The 16193-nt window shown below is 52.6% G+C and overlaps 1 protein-coding gene and 1 long non-coding RNA gene across 5 annotated transcripts in view; one reads left to right on the forward strand and one right to left on the reverse strand.

The window, feature by feature from the left end:
• Nol4l (nucleolar protein 4 like) overlaps nt 1–16193 on the reverse strand; it is a 121137-nt gene that overhangs the window by 27713 nt on the left and 77231 nt on the right. The window contains exon 1 of one of the 4 annotated variants that reach the window (XM_006985465.4): nt 7104–7245. The exons of the other annotated variants lie outside the window; for them this stretch is intronic. The gene's annotated coding sequence lies outside the window, so the exon portion shown is untranslated. Of the gene's footprint in view, nt 1–7103; nt 7246–16193 lie in introns of those variants that run through there. 4 annotated transcript variants of the gene reach the window in all.
• On the forward strand, nt 6613–9299 carry LOC121828901 (uncharacterized). Its single transcript, XR_006071575.2, has 2 exons — nt 6613–6972; nt 8202–9299. It is a non-coding gene; the product is annotated as an uncharacterized LOC121828901 (long non-coding RNA).

Genomic DNA, 16193 nt, shown 5'->3' on the forward strand with positions numbered 1-16193 from the left:
TGAGGGCCCGTGCTGTCTGTAATTGAAGACAATTACGAGGTCTCACATCCTGTGGAGCGGATAGCAGGGCCTGGTTCTTACCCTTGTGAGCCAAGGTTGAAATGAGTGCTGTAAACAAGAGTCACTGTTCCCCCACCGGAGCCTGAGGAAGAGGGCTCACTCTGCACAGTGCCTCCACTGGGTAGCAGGACACGCTGGGCACTAAGGAGGCCAAGGTGGCAGCCCCCACCAGGCCTGCGGCCAACTCCTGTGAGCATACATGGAATTCCTTTCTCCCACTCCCCCAGCCCAGAGGACATTTCTGTCTTCCTCCTTCCTAACCTTCGCTGCCTTCAAAGATATGCTCTTGGGCGGCTTCCAGAGCTGAGCAGGCCAAACCCAGAAGTGTGGAGAAGGAAGGGGTGGGGCGGGCCAGGGTTCTGATCACACCAAGAAGGGACAGAGAGAGGGTGCCCAGGCCTTCCAAACAGCAGATTGTCTGCTGGAAAGGACAGCACCGGCCCCTCTCCCGACTGCTGGCTTCAGTGTGCCCTTAGCCAGTCATCTGGGAACCCCTGGGATGGGGCCCCTTTAATTCAGCCTTCCAGCAGGAAGGAACCCCACCTCCTTCTAATCCAGCCCCTTTTAAGAGCAGCAAGCAACTGGGTTGGAGCTCCAGTTGTAACACACACAGGGAGGATGGCTCAGCGTGCCACATGTGGAGTCCTGACCTTGTGCCCCAACCCCTAGGCAAGACACAATAGCCTCTGTGGACCCGTGGCAGGGCACCCTTGGAGCCACCCCTACAGGGCCCTCTCACAGACATGTCTTTTATGGTGAGCAAACACACTTTGGTTTGAACTTTCCTCGGCTGCTGTCCCTGGGGCAGCCACATCTGCTCCAAGTGCTAGGGAACCGGAGGTTGAGTCTCCCTCCCTCCCCCAACTGTGCCTGCTGGCAGCAGTTTCCTGGAATTCACGGCTTCTACGTAGCAGTGTGGACCCTCTGTGGTGAGTCCAGAGGACAGGAGCTGAGCCACAACACTGCAGGTCCAAATGTACACACTTGGAACCCTGGGGACAGAGCCCAGTGTATTCTCCTTCGCCTGTACAAGTGCTGGTCGCACGCACGCACGCACGCACGCACGCACGCACGCACGCACTCATCCTTTGGGCTACCTACTACACAGAAGCTTCCTACAGCCTGCCTTCATGACAACATGTGCTCACATCAACAGGGACGTGCATGCTTAACAGGCTTTCTACACAGAGCACAACAGGGAAAGGTCTCTTGGAGGTATAGAGTAAGGACCCTCTCTGGCCCTGTGGGTGGGCTCTGGGAGCAGAAGCAGGAGAAGTCGGAAGCACTGGGGAATACATGAATTAAGTGACTCTGTTTCCTAGTAGTTTGTTTGTTTCTTTGTTTTTAATCTTTTGAAACAGGAGCTACTTGAGCCGATGGCAGCACAGAGGCACGAGGATCTCTAAGTCTGAGGCTAGCCTAGTCTATAGAGTTGAGTTCTCTGACAGCTAGGGCTACCCAGAGAAAATTGGTCTCAAAACAAAAAAAGAAAGAGGAGCTACCTATGTAGCCTATACTGGCCTCCAGTTTACAATCCTCCTGCCTCAGCCTCCAGAGTACTGCAACCACCTATGCAAACCCATTCATTCACCCAAGTACTCCCTGGATACCAACTCTGGACGAGTGTCTCAGTGCTGGAATCCAGTTGTGGAGCAGACCTGTTCCTGGCCTTCCTGCTACTCCCCATCCATGGAGCAGAAAGTGGCTTCACATCAGTTACTGCCCATGCCCCATAGCTCCTCTTCCTAAACAAGCTGCCTGTCTGTACCACCAGCCTAGTCACAGCACAAAGCTGCTGTGGGGCTCTATCCTGTCACCCCAGAAGGCTCTCTGGCCTTCCAAGAGTAGGGACCAGGCTGCCTGGTCTCTGAATTCCTCATGAGGTAGCAAGACTTTTTGAACTGACTAAACTGCCTTGCAGGATGTGGTGTTTAATGAGGATGCTGCATTAATCTGACAATTAAGGGCTCTGGTCCCACTGTGCAGTTCTTTGAACGGGGGCCATATGAAAACTGGGACCCTGGCTCGCAGGCCAGAGGCTGCAGTCTTCCTTAGTTACAGCTGCTAGCCATCCCACAAATGGCCAACGGCTGCTCTGGCTTAGGCAGCTGAACTGTTCAGGAAAATGGACTGACCTCTACCTCACTCGGCGCAATAGATGGACTGCATTTCATACTGACACTGAAGTTACCTGCAAAGAAAAAGCATCTAATATCTACATGCTCCAGGCTCTCAGGCTCTGGGACAAGAGCTTCCTAACATTTCCTCACAATGGTTGGTCCCATAAGGCCCCACAGGGCAGGCCTCTCTCCAGGCCTAGTCACACTGCTCCTCAAAGGCTGGCCCCAGCGGTCCAGGGTAACAGAGCTAGAGGCAGAGCTGGGGTCTGATCCAGACAGTCTGCACCCAGAGCCATGAAATTGCACTTTCCACCCTTTGATCAAAAGTGCCTGATTCCTTAATGACAAAGTGCCTCCAGATAACACCCGAAGGCAGTGAGCTCCGTAGCCTCAATGGCATGCGCGCGCACACACATGCATGCAGAGTTGATGCACATTATTGAACATCTACTTTGTGCTGAGTTGCCCTAGGGATCTATATGGCTAAGGAGGGGCTCCTTCCTACTTTCAGACTTTATCAAAGGAGAGGACTCAGCTAAAACTTCTGGCCCATTTACAAGTATGGGAAAGGGCTCTGGGGACCCTGCACAGTTACTGAACACCAGTGGCTCTCTCCCAGGGGCTTTTCCATAGCCCCCAGGTTTCTGCCATCCCAACTGCTGCTTTGTGAAAAGGTGGTTCTGGAATTTTGAAAACCCAAACACCACTGATTGCTATGGCTGCTGCTTCTGCTGCTGCTGCTTCTTCTTCTTCTTCTTCTTCTTCTTCTTCTTCTTCTTCTTCTTCTTCTTCTTCTTCTTCTTCTTCTTCTTCTTCTCTTTTCTTTAAAGTGAGAAATCAAGCCTATTAAACCTAAATTTTTCAGAAAACAAACAAACTGAGTAAGCTGTAGCTGTGGAGATGGCCAGACTGGCACAACTCCCCGCCACATCCACACTTAGGGCTGACCTGCAGAGAGCCTTCTGCAGGCCCTACTGCAGCAGAGCTGGGCTGTCCGAGGAGCAGACTCAAGCTCCCTACTCACCTATTCACCCCTGAGCTGAGGCTGCCAAGGCAGGCTAATTACACAGGCAATTACCAGAGCACACAGTTCAGACCCATCACCCAAGTCCAGAGGGACCTGGGGGGGAGGAAGGGAGGAAGGAAGGGAGGCAGCCGACCCAGGTCGGGAGTGATGAAGCCTGAGGCCTGTCTAAGACCCCAGGCACTCCCCTGCTCCCCCATGAGGTCACAAGTAGGTCACTTCTTGCTCCCTTCTTAATCTCAGGAGAATTTGGGCTACTAATTTCTCCCTCTCAAATAACTTCAATGGGACATTCATTGAAAATAAAAGTATTTATGCCATGCTTCTAAAATCCCTCTCCTGAGATTCTGTGTGATTGACCAGGTAGCTATGGCTAGGTCCCCCTGGCCTAGCCTTTGCCCTTTACATCCTGAAGCCTGTGGCCTTGCCCACCTGGCAATAAAAGTTCATCAGACCATGCACCATAGTGCTTGTGCTATCATGGGTCACAGGGCAGTGGGGCCAACTAACCTTCTGAAAAGGGGAGCTCTTGTGCTGGCTGGGCAGGGTGGGTAGCACCCAGTTAGTCTTTAGGACACACCCCCAACCTTGACTCTGGGCACACAAAGAGGAGCTAACCAAACCCTTGAGCATAACTCTTATCTTCAGTCCAAAATTCAGAAGCCAGTTCCTTTTCTCCCCACCCAACTAGCTCAGGCCCTTCCTCCTCTGCAGCACCAACCACTGTGCAGCCCGGAGGGGGAAATTCGGGAGACATATGGAGGAAAGTGGAAGCAGGCCTGTATCCATGGCTGTAACTATGGGCAGGTGCTATCAGTAACCTGATTATTTTACAACTGGGGTCAACTTCTCTGGAACTGGGTTCCTGGTGCCTCTGAAGCTCAGCATTTGCATCTTCCAGGGCTCGGAATTCTGGGGCGTGCCTCCTACAGTATTTTCCAGGCCTTTCCTCAGAGCTGTAACTCTATCTCAACCACTCACTTGAGAAAGAAAGGGAGGAGGATTTACCGAGAATTCAGTGCTAGTGGAGGCTATGAGGCCTGATCTGGAGCCCCGGGTGTGGGTTTCAGACCACGGGGGCAGTGGGGGTGTTCAAGGATGCTCCAGGGCCAGGCAGGAAACAGACACTGTGGCTGGCTGCCGCCCCGCCTCTCACTGCCCCCAGGTTTTGGGGCAGCTGGGAAGAATACGAGTGTGGGCAGTTGCTCCAGCCCCAGCTTTCAGCCTTGCATATACACTAGGATGTGGGAGGTGGCTTCTCAGTTGGGCCTTCTGGGTCACCTGTGAGCCCAGCCAGGTCAGGGAATGCTCAGCCCCTGAGCTGCTTGGGGTGAGCATTATGCATATCACTCAGAATATGCCAAGAAAGTGCTGAACCACATTTGACCCCAACTTAACTACTTCAGCTCATCAGGCACTTATTAATGGAAACTGAAAACTCCCAGGATCCAGAGCAAGCAAAGGTTCATGCCCCTGTTGTGATGGGGTTGCATTCAAGAAACAGGAGAGGGTGATCTGAGTTAGCTCCTGGGCACTTGGGGCTTCCAAGGCTGTTTGTTGTTTAATGCTGTACCCCATCAATGCCCACTGGCCACCAGAAGAGGTGGTGAGTCTTCCTGAGACACAGCCCACACAATTCCACTTCTTGCTAACAGACCTTGGCTTACTAGCCATATAAACACACTCTTCTAGGAAAAAGGGAGCTGGGAGGCTGGGAGGCTTCCTTCCAGCCAATCATCCAGCACACTTGGAGTATTCTCTCCTTCCTCCTCCCCCACACACTCACTCAAATACTCTCACACTGCCCGTGCCTGTCAGAAACATGTTCATGGACCCATGTGCATGCTCCACTGTCCCCGCCATAGTGGACGCCTGGGTGCTGGAGTGAGCATTTTCCACACCTTCCCACTACTGTATGGGTTTCTGTTTCTAAGCAAAGGCAACTATTTTCCCAGCATTCCTCACTATTAGACCTTGCTGATACACAGCTCTTGCCATCAATAGGGATCTGAGTTTCTTGGGCAAGCAGGGTCCTTCCAGCCAAAAGGATGGCCAGAGGGGAAGCACTCTGAACTAACCTTCTCCAAGTCTATCCTTCCGAGAAAAGGACTCAGGCTAGACTAAGAAGTTCTTGAGCAACTCGGAGATGGACCAGCTCCCCACCGCCCCAGGGTGGCTGAGGCCCTGGAGAAGTTGTTCCTCAAAGTTAGCCGTCTCAGCAGGGAGGTAGGCTGGGGTGCTACCACTCGTTGGTAGAAAGGTGCAGAATGGGTCAGAGAGCAAAAGGAGGTGCTGCCGTGGGACTACTCTATAGGACAGCCTAGCAGAGGCGCCTGGATTGCATTCAAAGACACATTTGGGCTCAAATGGCTTTCCAATGAAAGGGTAATTTACAACCCGGGGTTAAGCTACCCACTGGGGCCTGGGCCATCAATGGGCCCTTTCCCCCACACCAACCCACAGCTCAGAAGCAGGCATGTTTCAGGGGACTTGGCTCCACCATCACAGGCTCTGCCCACAGGAGTGAGGAGCTCACCAATACTCTCCCCAGGCCCCAACACTGGTGTGTGCCGTGGGGGGAGGGGGCTTCCAGCTGATTCTGGGATAAGTAGGGCTTTATCTCAAGGGAGAATCTATTTCAGGCCACAATCCTCAGAAAGAGGGGGAAATCACAGAGTCCAAACACCATTTCAGGTGAAATCAGGAGGTTATTCATCTCCCCTCAGAGCAGACAGAAAGAAAAATCAATGTTTTAGAAGGGGAAAGGGTTCCATTTGAATTAATGGGTTTGTGGCTTCTCCATTGATCTGCGCCTCTTCACACTTTCTTTTTGTGCTTTTGTGCTGTGAGGGAGAGGGGAGGGAGAAGGGAATGGCAGGGAGGGGGCTCTCGGTAAGGAAGAGGACGGTCTAACCTTAACCTTTCTCCGGGAATAATGCTAATTAGCGAGGCTTAATGAGAACTTCCCCCAGGAAGCTCGGCCTGGTAGAGGCGGCCGGACTCCCCGCAAACGCAGCTCAGAGTGAGAGTAGGGTCACTTCTGAACCCAAGAGGCCGTAATAGGAAGGCGAATTGCACTCCCCCCTCCCCAGTCCCCTGCCTACCAGTGTATCCTGCCCGGGAGCCCTAGGTGAAGGGCGGCGAGCAGCAGGAGGGCGGAGGTGTAAATCCACCTTAACCCTTGCGCGCGCTCTCCGCAGGCTCCCGCGCCGTGTGTCCCTTCACCAGGGGTCCCCGAAACCCTTGCTTCTGCTCCGAAGGTGCACATGAGAGGGGCTGTCGGTCCCCTGGCGGAGCGACAGGAGCCTGCCAAAGTGGGCTCAACTGTGCAAGCCGTGTCTCAACTCCCGGCGCCGTGGCATGAGCCCCTCCCTGCCACTGTACGCTTCCCGTCCCCATATCCCCAAACACAGTCCACTTCCTTTCTCCCGGAGGCAGCGGCCACCCGAGCCTGGCCCCCGCCCCGCGGCCCGCGAACGTCGTCCTCCCGGGGACGCGGTGCAGAGCCCGCTGCAAACGGCGTGGCCGCGGCACAATACCGCGGCGCGGCGCACACAATCACCGCCCCCCAGGACCGGCGGCGCGCACGGCCAGGAGTGGGGTGCGCCCGGCAGCTCCGGGCACTTGAAGCTAGGCGCACCTCTCGGGCGCCCCGCAGGCCCGGGAGCGCAACCTCCGCCCCTCCCCGCTCTCGGGCACACTCGCCCGCCCCCAGCCCCAGCCCACTCCACCCAGGGCTAGCAGCTCGCCAGGCGCAGGAAGCTCCCCGTGAGTCCCCTCCTCGGAACCCCCCATCTCCCCCTAACCGCAGCTCAACGGCCAGCGGCAGGGCAGGAGGAGGGGGCGGCGGCCGAGGGCCCAGGACCAGTCCGGTCGCGGGGTCTCCCAGGACTCTGTACCTGGGCGGGCGGCGAGGCGCAGACCGCCGGTCTGGCTCTGGGAGTGAACGGGGCGGGAGGCGGTGACAGCCCCACCGCTCCAGCTGCTGCTGCTGCTGCTGCTGCTGCTGCTACTGCTGCTGCCGCCGCGGCCGCCCGGGGAGAGGGGCTGGCACCGCTGCGGCGCGTCACTGCCCGGCCCGGGGGCGGGGGTGGCCAGGGGGAGGGCCAAGGCGAGCGGCGGCGGCGGCGGCGCCGCGGCCCGGGAGGAAGGGGGAGGGGGGCACCGGGCACGGGGAGGCGGGGGAGGGGGCGGGACCGGGCACGGGGCGGGGGCCGGGGGGAGGGGAGCGCCGGAGGACGCACTCAGGGGGAGTAGGAGGAGCAGCAGGAGGAGGAGGTGGAGGGGCGGGCGAGAAGGAGGAGTGGGCATGGGGGGAAGGGGGAAGAGAGGAAAAGGAGGCACCCAGGGAGAGGGGAGAGGAGAAAGGAAAGTGGGGGGGGGAGGAGGAAGGAGGGGGTGTTGGGCCAGGTATGAGGACCAGGGAGTGCTGGACGCGCTGCCGTGCGCTACTGGGTAGAGCTCTCTTAAGGGAGAAGAGCTTGGAGGAAGATCCCTGGGGGCGTGCAGCCCAGGAAAGGAGGCGATGGGAGCTGGGCTCGCCCCAGGCTCCCAGAGGCTGCGGACTTCAAGTCTTGGGGCGGGGTGGGGGCGTACCCTGCAAGCTGTCTGCGTTCAGGCCAGGAGAGGGAGACTTGGCCCAAAGAAAGTGACTAAGGCAGGCATAGTCGGGAACTCTTGGTGCCATGGGCCTCCAGACAGCCCTCGACCCTACGCGTCTCTCAATCCCGGGCGACGCCGGTGCTCGTTGGGCAGGGCTGCGGGACCCGAGGGCTCAACCCTAGGAGGTCTTAGTGGGACCCTGACAAGGAAAAGCCAGGCACGTGGCCGACTCTCCCTCGGGCCCCCGCCTACACCTCAAGGCCCCCTTTTCTCGATCAAGTTCAAGCTTGAGCTCCTCAGCACCCTACCACGGGCCGTCTCCTCCCCTCCCTCGCCTCCTCCGTTCTGCACCACCTCGCCTCTCACTCTTCCTTTGTCTCTTTCCCACCACTTAGTTTGTACCGCCCCTGCACCCCTCCTCTCTGCCCCGCCGCCAGCTCCACTGTCCAGGCTGCGCTCACCTGTTCGACCCAAACATTCCGGCGACCCGGAGCGCCCGCCGCCCGCTTGCTCCCGGCTCCCTCTGAGGGCCCCCGCCCCACTCCGCGGGTCATTGTGCTCCAGCAGACCACACGGTGCCGGCTCCTTACGGCGCGCTGGCTACAGTTGTAAAGTCACAGCATAATATCAAGAATGCTGCCCAGACCTGGGCGCGCACAGTCCGCAGGGACTCCGCAGGAAAGGGAAGACGCAGGCGGACCCAAGGTGAGGTCCTCCTCGGGGCAAACAGACCTTCTGCCTCGCCTTCAGGAGAAGATATAATGGGGCGGCGCGAGGTGGCCAGAGGGGTACCCTGAATCTCCGGGCAACCTCAGACTCGCCTGTGATCTAACAAGCTAGTATCCTTGCGGCAGAATTAAAACATGGACAGAGAAAAATGGGCTAGGGGCAAAGTCCGCCCCCCAAATCCCCAACACCAAGTCCAAAGCCCGGGTTAGAACACATGGACCCCGAATAAAGCTTGTGCTTTAACAAGGATAGAGAGAGACGTTCGTGAAATTCTGTGGGGAGATGCCCCGCCCCCAAAAAGAAACCCAATAAGGAGCCCACCTCCTGGTTCCTCAGAGGAGGAAGGGCAATTTCTACAGATTCCTTTACGCTACAACTCATTCACAGTGGAGCCAGCAGAGGAGAGCAAACAAGACAGCCACTACGATTGTTTGCAATTTTGAAACAGACTGCCTTTAACCCTCCAACTTTTCTTTTAAAAGCCCTTTTCTTTCTTCCTCTGAAAGCTTTGCATTGTGAACAATCTATGATAGACAAGACTCCCTCTACAGGTTTGATCTGTAATTACAGCCACAGGTTCGGAGCTCCCGGCTCACGGATTAGAAAAAGATGACACCACTTCAAATGATCAGCACACAGACTTCAGTCTGCACATGCTAAAGACTTTACTGTTAATATGAAACTCACACTTAAAAAAAAAAAAGGACTTAGGCGTGTTGCTCATTAGCGCCTTTTACTCCTGAAATTAAATGCTTTCAAACTGATTCACTTTTCTGCTTTTCTATTAGACCTTTACTTCTCGTCCTTGGAGATGTGGGAGTCTAGGGTCAAAACTTTGTTCAGTCCTTCTAGGGCAATATGGGCGTTCCCACATGGAAGCTGCCTTTCCTTACACTGAATGAGATAATTCCAGGCTTAGGATTTCCTGCCTCTTTCCAACACATTTCTTGAGACCTTTGACCTCGCCTGGCCTGAGTCACTATTTCACAGCAGTGGTGGACATCTGGGCTTGAAATAGAAAGCCATAGGCAGCTGACGATCAAAGGTAGAACTGAACCCAGATAACCCACCTCTCCTCAGACTAATAAAAGAGAACATGGAGCTGAGGAGGGCATTTACCATCCTAGAAATGAAGCACCCCAAGCTCTGTGGCCCGCCTGCTCGGAGGAGACTGCCAGGTACCTTGGCTGGCTGGGCAGCACTTCTGAATGCCAGGAGCCTCCCAAGCCTTGTCCCCACTGGAGCTGCCTGCCCCTCCTCAAGGAACCTTGAGCTGGTGGTTTTCAGTGTCCTTGTCCCCCTGGCCTTAAAGTGGCCACAGTGTGGCTCTCCACAAGGAGTTAGGTGACCCAGTTTTTTAAATCAAGAATCTCCCAGCTCCCAGTGTGGGGAGGCTTCCATAGAAAACAACAACCACAACCTGGTCCTTACTCCTTACCGCCTTCATGTCCCCTCCAGGCTCAGCAGAGAGGCACTCTTGGAAACAGATGCTAGAGGCATATGCTCTGTGGAACACCTACAAGAAGACTTTATGACCATGCCCCCAAGACAGAGGCCTGGCCAGGGGACATGAGGAAGGACAGGAACTTAATTCAACCAGAGTGGACACTGTTCAAGCATCTGAAAGCACTGAAAAGTTATTTGTCATCACAAATGACTTCTTAATGACAGTGGGAGAGTACCTGCCCACTAGGGTGATGGAACATTCACCTCCCAACCAGGCCCCCAAATGGTGTGGACCTGACAGGACCCTGTCCCCCTTCTGAAGGTAGTAGAAACAGCATCTGTGTTGCTTGGTCTCCGTGCCAGGCCCCTCCCTCCCCACAAACTGTTGGAATCTGAATAAATCCAGAAAGAGGTCTCTCCACAGACAAATAGTCTTGGACTATTCAAAACCAACCAGGAATGCGGGGGAGGGGTGTGGTGCATGCCTGTAATGCTAGTTACAGGAAGCAGGACAGGAGGTCATTACAAGTTTGAGGCCAGTCTGGTCTGCAAGATGCTATCACAAAAGCCAAAATAAAAACAACAAACAAAAGCAGGGGGTGGGTGTCACAGGCCTTTAGTCCCAGCAGGGGCAGGCAGATCTCTTTGAGTTTGAGGCCAGCCTGGTCTACAAATGGAGTTCCAGTACAGCCTGGGCTGTTACACAGAGAAATACCTATCTCAAAAACAAAACAAAACAAAAAACCAACAACAACAACAAAAACTAACAACCAACCAAACAAAAACCACTTCTTGTTATAAATGATTAAGGAAAAACACCAGCTAAATGCAACATGTGGATTCCAGCTGGACCCTGGACATAAGGGTACAAGAAGGGAGAGAGGCAGAAAGTGAGGACAGAGAGAAGGGAGGAGATGGGCTGGAGGAGGGTCAGGTGCTCTCAAGGAGTAGTAGACTAGCATGCTCCCTGACCCTAGACAGCAAAGGCTGGCAACTGAGTGAAGACCTTGAGGCGTGGCCTTCCAGGTAGATTCCACAACTGGTATAAAGGTCCTAGGAGCACAATGGTGATGAGTGTTCCTACAGCAAGGGGGATTAAGACAGGGTGGGAGATGAGCATGGCGGGGTCATATGGGGTCCCAGGACCAGGGGTGTCAAGTCTGTACACAGCTGAGAGGCATGGGACTTCCTTTGGCCTGCTGAGGGGATGCAAGCTCAGTTAAGTTTCCAGATCAGGGCACCAAAGGGGCAGCAGGAGGGCAAACAGAATACAAGAGGTCCAAGCCAAGACTGGAGCACAGATCTGTGGGAGACACTGGGTTCTCATCCCAAGTACCTCAAGATAAACTAAAAGGATTTAATCCCAATGGGACCAATTCAAGTTCTAACACCACACAAATGTTGGCATCCAGGCTTCAGCCTCTGTAGGCCTCATTTCCCCAATACAAGGTGAATCATAAGATGAAATATGTTCAACCCAGTACTTGACAGAGAGTCTTCTACTTTGAAATTAGAAACCCAAGGGCTGGGGGTGTCGCTCAGTTGGCAGAGTACTTGTCTAGTGTACGTAAGGTCTTGAGTTCAACCTCTAGCACTGTATAAACTGGACATGTCTACAATCCCGCACTCAGGAAGTAGGAGCAGGAAGATCTAGTGTTCAAGGTCATTACTGCCTACCCCATAAAGAGCTGGCAACGTGACTCAGTGGGTGAGAGTATTGTTTCCAAGTTTCATGACTTGGGTTCAATCCTCTGAATCCAATGGAGAAAGGACAGAACTCACACGTTGCCCTCAACCTCCTAACAGAAATACTGTGGTATGCATGCCCCATGTTTTTGTTGTTGTTTAAACAATAAATAAAAATGAAGAACTGAGTAGGTGGCTCAGTGGATAAAAGTACTGTGCTGGCTAATTTTATGTCAATTTGACACAAGCTAGTGAGTCAGCTAAGAGGAGGGACCTTCAATTGAGAAAATGCTCTTTAAGATCAAGCTTTTAGGCAAGCCTATGGGGCATTTTCTTTCCTTTTTTAAAAAATTTATTTATTTATTTATTTATTTATTTATTTATTTATTTTTCTATTATCAGCTTGATACAGTACAAATTAATCCCAGCACCAGGGAGGCAGGGGCAGTGGATCTCTGTGAGTTCCAGGCCAGCCTGGTCTGTAGATGGAGTTCCAAGACCGCCAGGGCTACACAGAGAAAGTCTGTCTCAGAATCCCCCCCACCCCACCCCACACTGCCACCACCCAAAAAAAAGCAGGCTAAGTGAGTTGTGGAACAAGCCGTAAGCAGCCCCCTCCATGGCCTCTGCATCCACTCCTGCCCTACTTTAGTTCTTGTCCTGACTCCCTTCAGTGATGGACTGTGACTTGGAAGTGTAAGCAGAATAAACCCTTTCCTCCCCAAATTATCTTTGGTCATGGTGTTTCCTCACAGCAATAGTAACCCTACGACAGTACTTATACAAGCATGAGGATTTCAGTTTGGCTCTCCCCGTATCCACATAAAAAGCCAGACATGTCTGTACACACGTGCCTGTAATCCCCAAACTGGGGAGTAGGAACTGGAGACACCAGCCTGTCCAAAAAACAGCCAGCTCCGCGTATAGTGAGAGACCCTATCTCAAGGGACTGGGGCAGTGAGCAACAGAGGAGGCCTTCATGAACACACCTGTATTCATGTATGCATGCTGTGTGTGTGTGTGTGTGTGTGTGTGTGTGTGTGTGTGTGTGTGTGTGTGTGTTGTGCCTTCCCTTCTGCTGCCTTTTAATTTTTGGTGATTGTGTGTTTGTTTTTGTTTTGACATAAGGAAATTTTACAATCTTACAGTCAGGTTTAGTTAGTTGGGTTTTTCTCTTCATGGTTTTAGAAGTGCAGGTTTCCATTCCCAAGGTTTCAGTGATTTTATTATAACTCATCTGATTTCTCTCTGAACATCTTTGTCTGTGCAGCATTAAGTCTCTATTTTAAATTTATCTCCACACAACCTCTGAAGTAGAGGCTCAGTTTGCTTTGTTTTGAGATGGGCTCTCACATATCCCAGGCTGGCCTCAACTCAGTGTTTATCTGGAAGGCTAACCCTGAACTTGGATTCTCAGGCCTTGACCTGGGATTATAATGCTGCCATACCTGCCTGTTTTCATGCATGCTAAGGACTGAACCTGGAGTTCGTTCTGTGTGAGTTAGCTACAAGCCCGGCCTAACTGTGCTTTTGTTTTCTGAATGGTCTCATTCATATTCACACTCCACCCCTCCCCAGAGTCTCACTGTGTAGCTGGCCTCCTGCCTCAGCCTGCTGAGGCCTGGATTACTGTGGCCTCCAGTCTGGTCTGCCTCCCCTCCCTCTGTCCTTTTCCCCTCTTTCTCCCGATGCTAAGGACTAGAACTAGCACCTCCTGAAAGTGACAGGGAAGTCTGCTACTGAGCTGTAACCGCAGCCTTTTAAAACTATCATGGGTTAAATTTTTTCTTATTTTTTATTTTTGACCAGGTCCACACTACGTAGCCCAGGCTGGCCTGAAATTTAGAGCTATCCTGTTCCTCTGACTTTCAAATGCTGGAATTACAAGTATGAACTACCACACTGAACTAACATTATCTTCTTAAAGTGCTCATGCTAAGAGCACTCGGCTAGAGAGAGCGCTTGTCTAGTATGCATGAGGCTCTTGATTTGGTCCTCTCCACCACTAAACAAACAAATGAGGACTTCACCGTTATCTATTGGTTGGAAATGACATCTTTAAAAATATATTAATGTCCCATTGTTTTTTTTTTGGGGGGGGGGTTGTTTGTTTTTCAAGACAGGGTTTCTCTGTGTAGCCCTGGCTATCCTGGAATTCACTCTGTAGCCCAGGCTGGCCTTGAACTCACAGAGATCCACCTGCCTCTGCCTCCTGAGTGCTGGAATTAAAGGCATGCGCCACCACAGCCTGGAGCTGTGTCCCACTGTTTTTAATTATATCTATTTGGTTGTATTCATCTGTCTTTTCCTGCCTCACTGCTCTAAGGTATCTGTTAAGAGACTGAAGAGATGGTTCAATGGTCCTGTTCTTACAGAGGACCCAGGTGTGGTTCCTAGCCCCCACATGGTGGCTCACAATCACCTGTAAATCCAATTCCAATCCTTCTCACCTCCTCAGGCACCAGACACACACATGGTATAAACCTTCAGACAGCACTTACACATACAAAGAAAATAAAAATAAATATTTTTAAAAGGGACCTGTTAATATCTGATGAGGGGGCTGGAGAGATGGCTCAGCAGTTAAGAGAACTGACTGCTCTTCCAGAGGACCTGAGTTCAATTCCCAGCACCCACATGGGAGCTCACAATTGTCTATAACTCCAGTTCCAAGGAATCTGATACCCTCACACAGACATACATGTAGGCAAAACACTAATGTACATAAAATACAAATACGTTTTTTTTTAAAGATAATAAAAAAACTTGTTAAAATATATCTGATAAGGCCAGCATGCACCTCAACCCCCATAAACTCTCTGCCTGCATCATAGTGGGGAATAAACCAGGATGGAGACACCCCGGGTTCAGGGCCATCATGGAGATACCCCGGGTTCAGGGCCATCATGGAGAAAGAAGAGAAGAGTCTCTTGAAGGGTGGGGAGAAGGTTCCTGAAAAGTGTCTCTTCTCTGAACCAAAGATGGTGAGAAGTGGGAGGTGTCTTCATTATACACAACTTTGGGTTACAACTGGGGCAGAGGAGTAGCTCAGTTAACCCATTTATACTTCCCAGTAGGCAGTTTAGCTGGCTGTAACCTCCCAGCCAGCTCAGGCCCTTTGCTGAAATCTAGGTGTAGCAGTCCAGTGTGCCTCCCTGCTCTGTTGGCTTTCCCTTGTGAACACACCAAGGGAGCCTGACTGGGGAAAATGTGCCCCCGGTAGCCATGGCCACAGGATACTTACACATCCATTATTCTCCTTTAAAAAAAGAAAAGGGCACTTACAGATTTATTTTATGTGTATGAGTATTTTGCCTGTATGTATGTATGTATGTATGTATGTATGTATGTATGTATGTATGTGTTCTGTGTCTGTGCCTGGATCAGGTCAGAAGAGGGCGAATCCCTTTGAACTGGAGTTATAGATGGTTTTAAGCCACCAAGTGGTTGCTGGGAATTGAACTTAGGTCCTCTGCAAGAACAGCAAGTGCTGTAAGCATTGAGCCTTCTCTCCAACCCCTTAGTGCCTTGCTTTAAAATGCCACCAGGTGCCCTCTGGGCTTGTTACTATCCTATTACGAAACCTTCTACAGCTCCCAGTTCCAGTTCTGGTGTCCAAGGACTGTGCAGCCCTACTGGCCTGATCTTCTGGTCTTTTCTGGGAACTCTGCTGTGACAGAGTCACCATCTTCTGCCCCTCTTCATCCATGAGCAACCCTCTGTGCCCCTGATCATGCATGTTTTCAAGCATGTGCTCCTTGTGTACAGAGCTCCTCGCCTGTGCCAGGCATCATGACCAGTGCAGGTAACACAGCCGGGGATGATGCAGATGGAGGTCTGTCTTTGGGTACCTGCAGGCCAGCAAGGGGGAGGACATTAAGCAGATGACCATGTGGCCTCCTGATCTGATGCTGATCGTAGGAGGTATATTCTCGACAGTTATGGGGCCACGAAGAAGGAAGTGGTGTGTCAGGAGGCCTCGGCCAAGGTGACATATAAGCTGTGTTGACAGATGCACAGGGTGGAAAGGGGTTGCTAGGTAGGAAGATGCACAGACTGTCAACAAAGCCCCATCCACTGTCACTAAGCCTGGACCTTGCTAAACTCAAGAGTGCCAAGGTGACAGACTGGCTCTTAGGTGACAACCTGTCTGGAGGCAGGTACCTGTCAATTTTGTCATATATGTAGAGCTGACAGTTTCCTGCCTCATGCCTCTTCTCCCCTATCAGACTGCAAGCTCAGGAACTGGGGAAGGCCCTTCAACAACAGAGTGCTCACATCATTCCACACAGCAGGGCCTACCAGGGTCTTCCTCAGGCACCAAGACCCTCACTCCAGCAGAGCTTGGCTTGGTGCTGAACACTGGACACTTGCTGGGACCCTGCTGGAGTGAGTGCAGTGCCCAGGCCTCTTCTCCCTTCTTCCCTGGCCCCTTGGGAGAGGCTCTACGGTGAGGCCCAGACTACCCACCCCAGAGCTTCCACTCCTGTGGATGTATAGACAGATGGCCCCTGAAGAACATAACT

Source organism: Peromyscus maniculatus, chromosome 4 (assembly GCF_049852395.1).
Source record: "Peromyscus maniculatus bairdii isolate BWxNUB_F1_BW_parent chromosome 4, HU_Pman_BW_mat_3.1, whole genome shotgun sequence".
Taxonomy (NCBI): Eukaryota; Metazoa; Chordata; class Mammalia; order Rodentia; family Cricetidae; genus Peromyscus; species Peromyscus maniculatus.